Genomic DNA, 11,879 nt, shown 5'->3' on the forward strand with positions numbered 1-11,879 from the left:
GCCAGCCCGCTTTGCGCGCGCACCGCCTCACCACCGCACCACCGTACCTTTAAATTTTCCACACTACGCCTCCTCTGAGCGTCGGAATGCTGTTGTTTTTGCTTCTAGTTGAAGAGTCTCTCCTCAGCCAGCCTTCCTGTGGTTCTGGTTGAAGTCCGTTCCGACTTTTAGTTGTATTTTTGAAGTGGTTGTTTACGGCGGCAATCTCCGGTGTTTACCTATGCCGCCATCTTCCTCGGTCATTCTTTATTGGGCATGAAACCAGTTATGATGAAGCTGGGGTCTTAAAGAAGTATCCCATCTAAAGTTTGCCTTTGGGTTATATGAAACTTCCTAATGAATTAACAAAACACTTGTTTTAGCTGTACTTCTGATATTCACCATGGCCATATGAAATAATTTGAAGGATGAGTTATGTGAGTGATCCCTTTAATGTTGGGCATGATTTGATAAGGAAGAAATTTAAATGTTAGTAAATGTAACAAAGTTAAGGTGTATGTACCCACAATTTTTATTCATTTTAGAAAGCATTGAATGTGTGACTCTGTGATTTTCTTATAGTTGGAACTGAGAATAGAGAGGAACTAAAAAACTCTATTGAGTAACACAGTGCATTGGCACAGCTAAAAAACTGATATACAAATAAGAACCTATGAATACTTTCAACTTACAAATCAAGGAGAAAAACGCCTTCAGAGTTTATTCTTTCATGACTCTACTACATTAGAATTGTTGAAAAGCTATATGACACTAATTTTAATAACACCAGTATCAATTCAACTGTCATATGGCCCATATCTCAGTACTTTTTTAATGTTCCAATCGTTAAGCTTCTAGACAAGCAGATGAAAAATTGCTCAGCATCTCATACAAAGTTAACATGATGTGCCAGTAGGGCGTCATATTAAATATGGCAGTGGAGTATCTCTTCCAAAGGAAACACATTCTTCCGTTTCTAACCATGGCTGTAAAGAAGCTTCTAAATGCCAACTCTCAAATTGGGGGTCTAATTTAGAAATGGTAGTAGGATGGCTGAGCACTCATTACTTTAATTCCAAAATTAAACATTAGTTTTCAAGCATTTGTTGTATTTAGTATTATTTGGAAGGCTAAGTATTACAGAGTTGGCATGCTATAAATTTATAAAAAACATAAAAAGAGATTATTAATATAATTTGAACTATTGACTATCTTTAGGTTTATTTCTTTAACAAACATGTATGTAAGTACTTTCAATGTGCCAGACACTCTTCTAAGTGATTTACAGAGGTTAATTTATTTAATCCTCAAAGCAACCCTATGATTGATGTATTGTTATTATCATTCTCATTTTTCAGATGAAGAAATTGAGGGACTAAGAGATTAAATAACTTGTTTAAGGTCATATTACTAATAAATGACAGAACTGGGATTTGACCCCATATAGTCTGGCTCCAAATTCAGTGCTTTTAAGCACTATTCAATTCTATCAAACAAGAATGAAAGGCTTATAGCAAGTTGATAAATCTCTCCTTTATGACATTACAATTGCTTAAAGTTTGTACTATGCAAAACATGATTCTAACACCATAAACAGTGGTATACTCACAACTTTATAATCATAATTTGTTGTGCAAAAGATATTTTTATAAAATTTTATGATGAGGAGCTTTAAATTTAGAAGGAAAAAAATGTTGAAATAGTAGAATTTTCCCCATCATTTAGAATGTCAGGCAAAATGGTGAAACAAAATGATCACCTTCCAAAGAGTAGCATTATCCAAACAAGGAAGTAATCTTAGAGAAAGTAACAAATTTTAAGTCCTTTGACTCTGGAACACTGAATACTGTGCTGTGTGCACAGCGGATGGTCTGTAAATATTTGTGATGAGTGGCGATTTCTGCTGGCAGACCTTCCTTCTGAGGAGATACTTACATTTTCATCCCTGAGGTAAATGCTCAGCTAAATTGTTTTCCTTTCTGTATGCCCAATCAGAAAAGATCACCTATGTGGGTACCTAGCACCCATCATGGAATTTTTCTTAATAAAATGACTGCTGGCTAAGGACAAAATTTTCTCATCCTTGGACTCCCCTTCCTTCTTCTTCTTTTCCAAATCTTCTATCAAACTCATCTTAGAAAGTAAGTGGGTAAACCCACTCACGCTGAGATGTAAATAACTCGGAGAAATCTGGACATCACTCTACTCAGTTGTATTTAAATTATAAGAGTAAGTGTAGGTATTAGCCAGTTGGGCAAGGGAGATATCTGAGAATAAATGTTTTTAGCTCCCAGAAAATCATTTTTTTCCTCTGCAGTCTTTTAGGAAGACAAATTTGCTCCTCTGCATTTTACTTACGAATGTTGTAAAAAGGGGGTATAATGGAGACCTCAGCTGATATAGAATGCAGCAAAACCACTCCTAACGGAATTTAGACAAAAAGGCCACATCATTCACAGCACTCCATTCCTTATGAAACTAAATGATGGTTGACAATGAAATTCAAGCTTCTGATTTGTATTAAGTCTGACTATTGAAACTTGATTAGGCCTATAATTACATACTGCTTGAATCAAGAATGTCAAATAATGGGGCAGGACCTTTATAGTTGAGGAATCAACTTACAACCCACGTTGGTCCAGGAACAACCTGCTCAGACAGCACTCAGTCATAAATTGTCCTGAGTTTAACCTCATAAGAATTGTTGGGAGGATATTTTTGTCAAGTGTTCAAAACTGAATTCTTTATTTTGGAAACTCTAACTGATCCTGGGTAAGAGAGGGAGAGGGAGAGAGAGAGAGAGAAAGAAAGAAAGACTAGATATGGCTAAAATGTCCTATAATTCTGTGGCTAGCAACTAAAATGTACTAGATTTTATAAAAATTTGTTATGCATAAGTACAAAAAATGAACCAGTTTAACTGAAATTAAGTTTTCATTACTTTGTTGATTGTTATGTAGAAATAACCTAACTAAAATATACTTTTTATAATTGTTTAAAAGGAAATAAAATTTGATGTTCTACATACTAATACAAGGTATAGGAATTAATGTAATGTATGAGTAAAAATATATTACTCTGTTTCATTGAGGTTTAATAGAATCTAATTTGGGAAAAGAATAAACCGGATTTGCTTGCAATGTGTGTAAGGAAATGTAAGAAAATTTGTAGTTATACTTTGAGAAGTTTCTCCACTTCGTAATTTTAGGAATTTCACAGTGGTTATCAGTTATATACACTATATAGCTACCTGCCATAAAATAGTAGCAGCTTTGGTTGAATAGATCATAGTTTATGTCACATGACAGCTTAAACTGGTAAATGAACACATTTAAGAGATGTAAATCACATATATTAAAAACCAGAATGTCTAGGCAAAAGCATCATGATCATGTGTGTGTTATTAATCTGCCCTATGTATTATATGACCCATGCTTACCTCACTCCTTAGTTCCATGTCAGCCCAGTTAACTTGACTGTACTCCTTCTTGGCCAACTAAATTAACTTGGGGTTTCTGGCAGTAGCTCTACTCAATTCAATCTTGGCTTGCCCTCCAGCTTAATTCTATAGTGTAGACAAATCCACTACTGCAGTTCCAACATCCTCATTTTCTTCTGGGGATAAATGACTTTTAAAAGCTGTAGGAGTATATAAAAATTTAGTTCTGTTCTAGAGGTTTGGAATTCTGTTCTTTGTTCTGCCAAAAACTAGTGGTGTGACCTTGGTAAATTATCTAACTGTTCTATTTTTATTTTTTGAATTATTTGTTTTGAAATGTGATGGCTGGATTATTAAAATCTCTTATAGCAATTATGGAATCTGTTTGTTATTACTTGGGTAAATGCAATCATTTTATCAATTCTGAGGGTAATACATTATTTGAAAGTGGATAAAAACAAACTATATTAGAAGATGTAGTGCCAATAGCCATTGATATATTAAGAAAATTTAAGAAATTGTTGGTTTAGACACTAAATAAGCCAAGAAATATTTTTTAAATACATGAGCCTCTCTGTATTTCCCTATAGCATTTTATCATACAGTTTGCAATCCTTCTAGTTTCCATGTTCTGCTGGGAGATCAGCTTAAATCAGTGAGATGTTAACATCAAGCTATCTGCATTTTTTCAGCTTTTATTCTCAAAACATCTACAAGTAAAATGATTGTTTTTGACATTATTTTACTTTCTTGATTCAAGTAGGGTGTAATTATAGCCCTGATCAAGTTACTGTAGACAGCTTGAGTCCAAAGAGAGATACCACATATGGAAGTGTTATGGTTAATCACAAACAGATACAACTGGATTTTTGTTACCACACATTGTATGCTTAAGGTGACATCTAGTTTTTATAATAAGTATAATAAAAAACCTATTCATATACTAATATATATAGTTTTTAATTAAATTTGAAATTTGGAAGTTTGCATAAATTTGAAAACATTACTCTTAGGTTCACAGTGTAGATTTATAAAGGCCTTTAAGTTAAATATTTTATTTTAACAATGATATATGTATTTATTTGCTACTAAAACTTAAGTTGATTATTCTGACTTGGACCAGCTATTGAGGGATGGAGAGATGGAGGGGGTATGAATGGAATAAGCAAAAAAGGGGAAAAAAGAGAAAGAACTCATGGACATGGACAACAGTATGGTGATTACTGGGTAGAGGGGGGAATAGAGAGAGGTGGAAGAGGGTATAGGGGGGATAAATGGTGATGGATAGAGACTTGACTTGGGGTTGTGAACACACAATACAGTGTACAGATGATGTGTTGTAGAATTGTGCTCTTGAAACCTGTATACGTTTATTAACCAATATCATCCCAATAAAATTAATAAAAAGGAAAAAAATGTTTAAAGGATTATATAAATAAATTAATTAATTAAAATAACCTCAGAAAACAACAATAATAAAAACTCAACCTATTGAGTCATGTAGGTCCACTTGCATAATAATCCTTTTTATTCCTTACATTGGAGGTACTATAATGAGTACTGAACATTTATCTCACAAAGTCAAGTTTTAGGAAAAGAAAAGCTATAAAATATCATGTATGTTATTTACTTACATTTCTATTTATTATGAACTGTCTTCTGGGATTAACTGCACTGTCTTCAATTACTAAAATGGAGGTCAATTTCTAAAAATAAAATGAAATTAGTATTAAAATAGTAAAAAGGAAGGAAGTCCTACCATTCGCAACAGCATGGATGGACCTGGAGAGCATTATGCTAAACGAAATAAGTCAGTCAGAGAAAGATAAATATCACATGATCTCACTCATTTGTGGAATATAATGAACAACATAAACTGATGAATAAAAACAGTTCCAGAGACAGAGAACAGTGATCAGACCGTCAACCAAAGGACTTGTATGCATTCATATAAGCATAACAAGTGGAAACAGACACTAGGGGTGTGAGGGCACCAGCGGGGTGTGGGGGTCAATGGGAGGATAAGGACACATATGTAATACCTTAATCAATAAAGGAAAAAAAATGGAATTATCACTATGTGGAAATTTGTTAATATAAGTAAGCAAAAACTATATTCTTCCTACCTTGTTTGAAATGTGAAAATTTATGAATCATTTAAGCGTTTCATCAGCAGGAGATCAAAATTTTAATATTTTGAGATTCTTAATATATAAGATATATATTAGTAGTTGCCTCTAAAATGTAGTTATGGAATAGCTACTAAACATAAATGTTATAAAAACATAGGACATTTTAAGAGATATTACAGAAGAATCAGTATGTTATACAGAAGAGACCTATTAAAAAGGTGGTAAAGAAGCAAATGGCTTTCAAAATAGGAAGCTTGGATGCCCCAAATCTATTTTGAGAGAATTAGTGTAGTAAACAAAAAACAAAAGCTAAAATTAGGGGAAATTTATATTGGTGTCAGTAATACAAGTGGAAAAGCCCATTATATTTCTGGCTAGAATTTTATGATTGCTAACCAATGAAATCTTTTTATTTTACTTTAAATACACTTTAAAAATGATATACATCCCTGTTATGGGTTGAATTGTGTCTCCTCAAAAGTCCTAACCCTGGATACCTGTGAACATGACCCTATTTGGGAATAGAATCTTTGTAGGTATAATCAATGGAAAGCTGTCATTAGGGTAGACCCTAATGTAATATGAGGGGTGTCTTTATAAAAAGAGGAAAACATCATGTGCAGACAGAGACAAACAGAAAGAGGGCCTTGTGACAAGAGAAGCAGAGGCTAGAGTGGCGTAGCTGCAAGACAGGGAATGTCGGAGACTGGCAGCCACTACCAGAAGCTAGGAAGAGGCAAAAAGGGATCTTACCCAGAGTCTCAGAGGGACCATGGCCCTCCTGGAACCTTGTTTTCAGACTTCTGGCCTCCAGACTGTGGGAGAACAAATTCCGGCAGTTGCTGGGTTGCCCTAGGAAATGAATGCAGCCCCTAACCAGCATTCATCGTATTACCTTGGTTGTAAAGGAAAATGTGAACAGTATTAAATAAAGCTTGATATGACAGTTTCTTATCAGCCATCCTGCACTCAGGGGCAACAGCTTTCAATTCCAGTGTATGACTGAAGACAGCCTGAGGTTTAGAAGCTGTAAGGCAGAACGTTTTAAAGATATAAAACCAGCGTTAGCTTGGAGTATGACATCCTGTTTTAATTAATGGAAATGTTTTCTTTCTTTCTTTTTTCTTTCTAAAAGGCTTATTAAGAATTCACACTGAGAAAGTTCATTTTGCAAATTTAGCAATGGTTTGTCTTTGGTGAAAGAAAGCAATTGATAGTGATTTCTTTTCTGGTTCTTGACCAGTTCTCATTTAAAATGAGGAAGAGAAAGGAACGTCTTGATCTTGCAAGCATTTTTATTTTTTACTTTAACGAAGCTTTGAAAAGAATTGTTTTCCAGCTTGAATTAAATTCTTTCCTTATTACATATTTATTTATCTTGAAAGGAAAGGAGGCATAATCAAGCATAAAAGTGGATTTTTGTGTTTAGCTGTGCCTTGATTTGGTTAAGAAGTGATAAAATTCAATGAGGCAAAATGCAGAAGCTTTCCAGGTGTTTGGGCAGTGTCTTACAGGGACATCAAAACTACTAGCTATTAACTACTTTTAAAATAAATTTCAGTCTTGGTTTTTATCTACATGATAAAAAGCCGCATCAACAAATATTTATAAGCAACTTTACTGTCTCCATTCTTGTTTGGAATGCTACAGATAGTATTTTTTTAAAATGAAACATTATTTCCTAACTCTAAGAAGAAGTTTACAATCTATTTGAGAAGAGAGGATGTATGGTAGGTCCATTCAACAATTAAAAAGTAATACAGTAAAACTTAGGTTGATCCTCAAATTCTGTGTGAAATGATAGCTTCCCACAATCATAGTTTCAAGTTCAATTAAATACTGAAGTTAGACTAAAATTTATATAGATTGATAAAGCCTGGAATTTTACAAATGTAAAACCAACTTCAGCTTGGGGCATGATTTTACACTCTAGATTTCTTTTTTTAAAGAATAGATCTTTGTCCCGGCTGGTGTGGTTCAGTGGTTGAGCATCGACCTATGAACCAGGAGGTCATGCAGGGAACATCCCCTCAATCCCCGATAAGGGATGTGCCGGAGGGAGTAATCAATGATTCTTTCTCATTGTTAATGTTTCTATCTCTCTCTCCCACTCCCTCTCTGAAATCAATGGAAATATTTTAAAAATAAATAAATAGTGGGTCTTTGTAGACAAAGTCACCTGAGGGCCTGACTCTTAGAGTTGAAGAAGGCATGGTGAGTAGGAATTGAAGAAAGGGATAGATGTTGAATTGGAAGAGAGAGAGAATAGGCACCATTCTAGGGTGGCGGTGGGGGTTGGGGCTAAAACATGCAAAATCACAAAATCAGAGTAATATGGTAGAGGGTTAATTTTATAAAACAGCTAATATTATAAAGACATCGGTATTTTCTGCACTAAAGTGATATTGGAAATAGTGAAAACTGTAGTCTCAGACATAAATGAGATAAAGAAAAAGAAAGTTATGTCTCCAGTCAAATAAGTACCCTGAAGAAGGTGAAATTTATTTTTTCAGAATGCATCAGTCAGTACTCTACCACATGTCTGCCCACCACCAACCCCTCTCGAAAGAAAGAAAAAAAAGAAAGAAAGAAAGAAAGAAAGAAAGAAAGAAAGAAAGGGAGGGAGAGAGGGAGGGAGGGAGGGAGGGAGGGAGGGAGAGAGGAAGGAAGACATTGTGTTCGCACATTTTTGTCTGCTATTCTCATCAATAACTTGTTAACTTCAGCTTTTAGATGTACTAGATATCACAGTGGGTGTTACAAAATACACAGATGGGTGCTGGTGACAAGACTACCAAAATTATTAACTAAACTGGGATTAAACACATATCATTTCAAATAGTTTCAATTATATTCTATTCAATAAATATATTTCATATCTGTCTTTTCTCCCTTGGAATATGCTGTTCTTTTTTTGTAGAAATGCAGTGCTTTCCCCCATGTGTTAGTTTCTATATTAATTTAATTGTAACCCTCTCAAAGGTAATTGTATGATTGGAAAGCAGAGTGGACACAAGAATGTTTAAGAGCTAAATCTGTTCAGATTTATTGTATATTTGATTGACTGGGGAAATGACTTTCAGTTGACATCTGAGCCAACAAGTTAGCTGAAATAAAATTTTGCTTAATACCTTTGCATCAATAATCTAGGCACAGCCTCATTGATTGAGAAAGTCTGATCAATAGAGTATTACTGGCTGCCTAACTGTAACTTTGCTAGACTTTTTTGCTAATTCTGCTGATGACCTTCTTACCACTGCTGCTCGGGTTCACCTTTTTTCCACTTTGAAATTCAATTTGCTCCATTTGCTGTTATTTAAAGAATTTACACATCCATTGATTTTATCCACCTGCGATAGTTAGTATATAGGATGCAAAAAAATTGCACGTGATTGTGGCGAAGCTTTGAAACTGCCAAAGTACTCAAATATTTAGAAAGTATTTTTATCTCAAATATAAGGGGAGAAAAGTAACCCAGAACAAATAAATCATGGGCCTAAAAAATACAATATGGAATATTTCACTTTTAACAATGATTTACACAGTAAGAAATCTACAAATATTAAAGAGAATATTATTGATCTGAGAAAAAAATAAAAATAAGAAGTGGCTCTGGTTTTCAGGATACCAGGATAATAATGAAAAGGAGGCAAAACAACACAAAAATATCCTGATGATGAAAGACGGCTCATGGAATGTGCTTTCACTTAATGAAATTTAGAAACAATTGTCAAGAATTGTGAAGGTCTGAGCTTTTTCATCTATATCCAGCGAAGAAGTTAACTTGCTATAGTTTCATGGGTGTTGGCAGAAGACACAAAACCCCTGGGTCAGAGACAAGAACTTTCTATCTCACAGCAATAACAGAAGCTAATTTATCAACATTTGTGCTGTTCCCCAAGCCCTAATCCCCAAGAGCGCTGTGAAGAGGAGCAGGTAACACCTGATCGTGGTGTCTTTGTGGCACAAAAGATTGACTGCCCTAACCTTCTATAGTAAAGCACACTTGTTCTTTATTCCAGTGGGAGACACAATCTCTATCTTGCAAGACTTTATGAACACCCTTGAAACAATAATCCAGAGCAAAAGCAGTTAGTGTCTTTGCTTGTGAAATCTGCAGAAACAAGAGAGACTCATGGAGAATTGTTTCCCAACAATTATATGATATTAACCTCCCAATTTGTAGTTATTAAACTAGAATAGGCTGAGATCTGAAGGACCACATTCTCCCAGTAAATCCTTAACATCTCCGTTTCCTGCCCTCTGTGCCTCCAATGACTTTCTTTTCCATTCTAATTCAGCCAGTCATTCTCATGGCTCACTGCCGAGCTTGTCATCACCAGACCTATTCTATATCTGGAAAACAAAAATTAAACCTCATCTCATTACCAACCACAAACCCTTTCCCTTTCAGCCCTCACTCAGTGACCGCACCTCTTCGCAGGCCCTCCATTACCTGCACCCCTCCACTTCACCCTGATTTGTCAGGAGCCATTACTCTTCACATACTTTACCTTCCTGCTCTGATTCCATTGTCTAGCCCTTCAGTTCTTCTCATGTCAACATCTTCAAATTCCTCATCCTATTCTTTTTCTTGGCATTTTCCCAATAAAACCTCTATTTTGAATAATATTACCTCCCAGCTTTTCTCTTAGGTACACCTGGAATGCTGGGTGCTGCTAGTGAAAATTGCACAACTGTGCAGGTTGGCTTCAATCTAAATTCATGATCTCCAATCTCAATCTGATTCTCCAAACAGATTTCACTCCCTCACTCTTCTTAGATCTGACTCTATTTGACCCACATTCAGCACAGAAAAAAGAAGTAGAAACCACCAGATAAAAATTCTTACACCAAACATGGTAAAAATAGCTGCAATGCCATCTATCTTGTTCTCCTCTTCAAATGTAGGCAATGCCTCCCCTGTCATCTGAGACTAAGATAAAGTCTGTTATCCATGCCTTGAAGTTGTGTCAGAGTTTGCTAATTGTCCTGCATAAGCATTACCCGCTTCTTCTGAGCTAATATAACAAAAGAATAAGTCATATTTAGAACTGTGATCATCTTTCTTCAAATTGTTCATCATGCTACTGTTGAAAGACATTTTAAAAATTCCTTTCCCAAATATCTCTGTCAGATCAAAATAATTGGAGCAAAATGATCAGAGTTTTAGCTTAATGAGGAAACAAAGAAAAAAAAATCCACCAACATTATGATTAGATTCTTTACTTTTAGTGAAACATTCCACCTAATACTTACGAGATTAAGTGTAATTGTAATATTTACAATGCTCTATTTTAATATATTTCCTTCATATTTCTGTACCCAAGGAATATTTAGAACCAACTCCAAGTAAGTTGTTTTGAGAAGGAAATTTTTCACAACTGTGAAATTTCAGAACATTGAACAGCCACAAAGACAGGAATAGAGGATCAAGCACTATAGCTGCATAACATTCCTGACATAACTCAATGTTTATTTGTAGAAACTAATGCCCCAGAATGTTGTCATGGAACCAGAAATCTCCCTTTTGCTCTTTCCCTTTAGTTGGCAATTCTTAATGTCCATTATCCAACTATAATAATTTAAAGATGTAATTTGCTTGTATTAAGAAAATAGTTCACAACTTCACACAATTTTTCTCAGTTAACATGTTAACTTAGAAAAGAGAATGTATTTGAGTATGAATAGCATGCTAGGATTAAAAAAAATACTTAAAACAAAGCCCTTGCCTACTTAATATATGTATAGTCTCTAACTCAAAAAGCAGAAGTTTTTATACCACCATTTGAATGATTACTCAAAATTTAAATATATATTTTAGTTGATTAAGTATTTAAAATGTTCAAAATTAGCTTATTTTGTTATGTAAGTAATGCATGTTCACTGTAGAAAAATTAAAAAAGCATGCAAACAAAAGAAGAAAATAAAAATAACCCATGATCTCAACACTCAGAGATAATTGCTTTAATTATATTGTGGTGTTCTTTCAGACTTTTCTTATGCATAAACACACCCACAAACTGTTTTTAAAAACAAATATGGGATTTTCATCTAGATCCTTTTTTGTGAATTTTCTAGTTTTTTCAGTAATATTTGCTGTAGCACTAATTTGGAGTATAATAATAAATTTACTAGACAAACCATGGTGAACAATAAAGAATTAACTGACTTTATCTGGTCTTAGTGTGCGATCTACAGCAGCATGATACATAACATATTGGCTTCCTTCTGATTTAGAGAGAATTTTGACTCTAATAAATCTGACAAACTTACTCAAGCTCCCTAGGCAAAGCTGAGAGGATATTTCGGGTAATTACTAAGAAAGT

Source organism: Myotis yumanensis, unplaced genomic scaffold (assembly GCF_028538775.1).
Source record: "Myotis yumanensis isolate MYYU_CA2020_CCGP unplaced genomic scaffold, mMyoYum1.0.hap1 SCAF_8, whole genome shotgun sequence".
NCBI lineage: Eukaryota > Metazoa > Chordata > Mammalia > Chiroptera > Vespertilionidae > Myotis > Myotis yumanensis.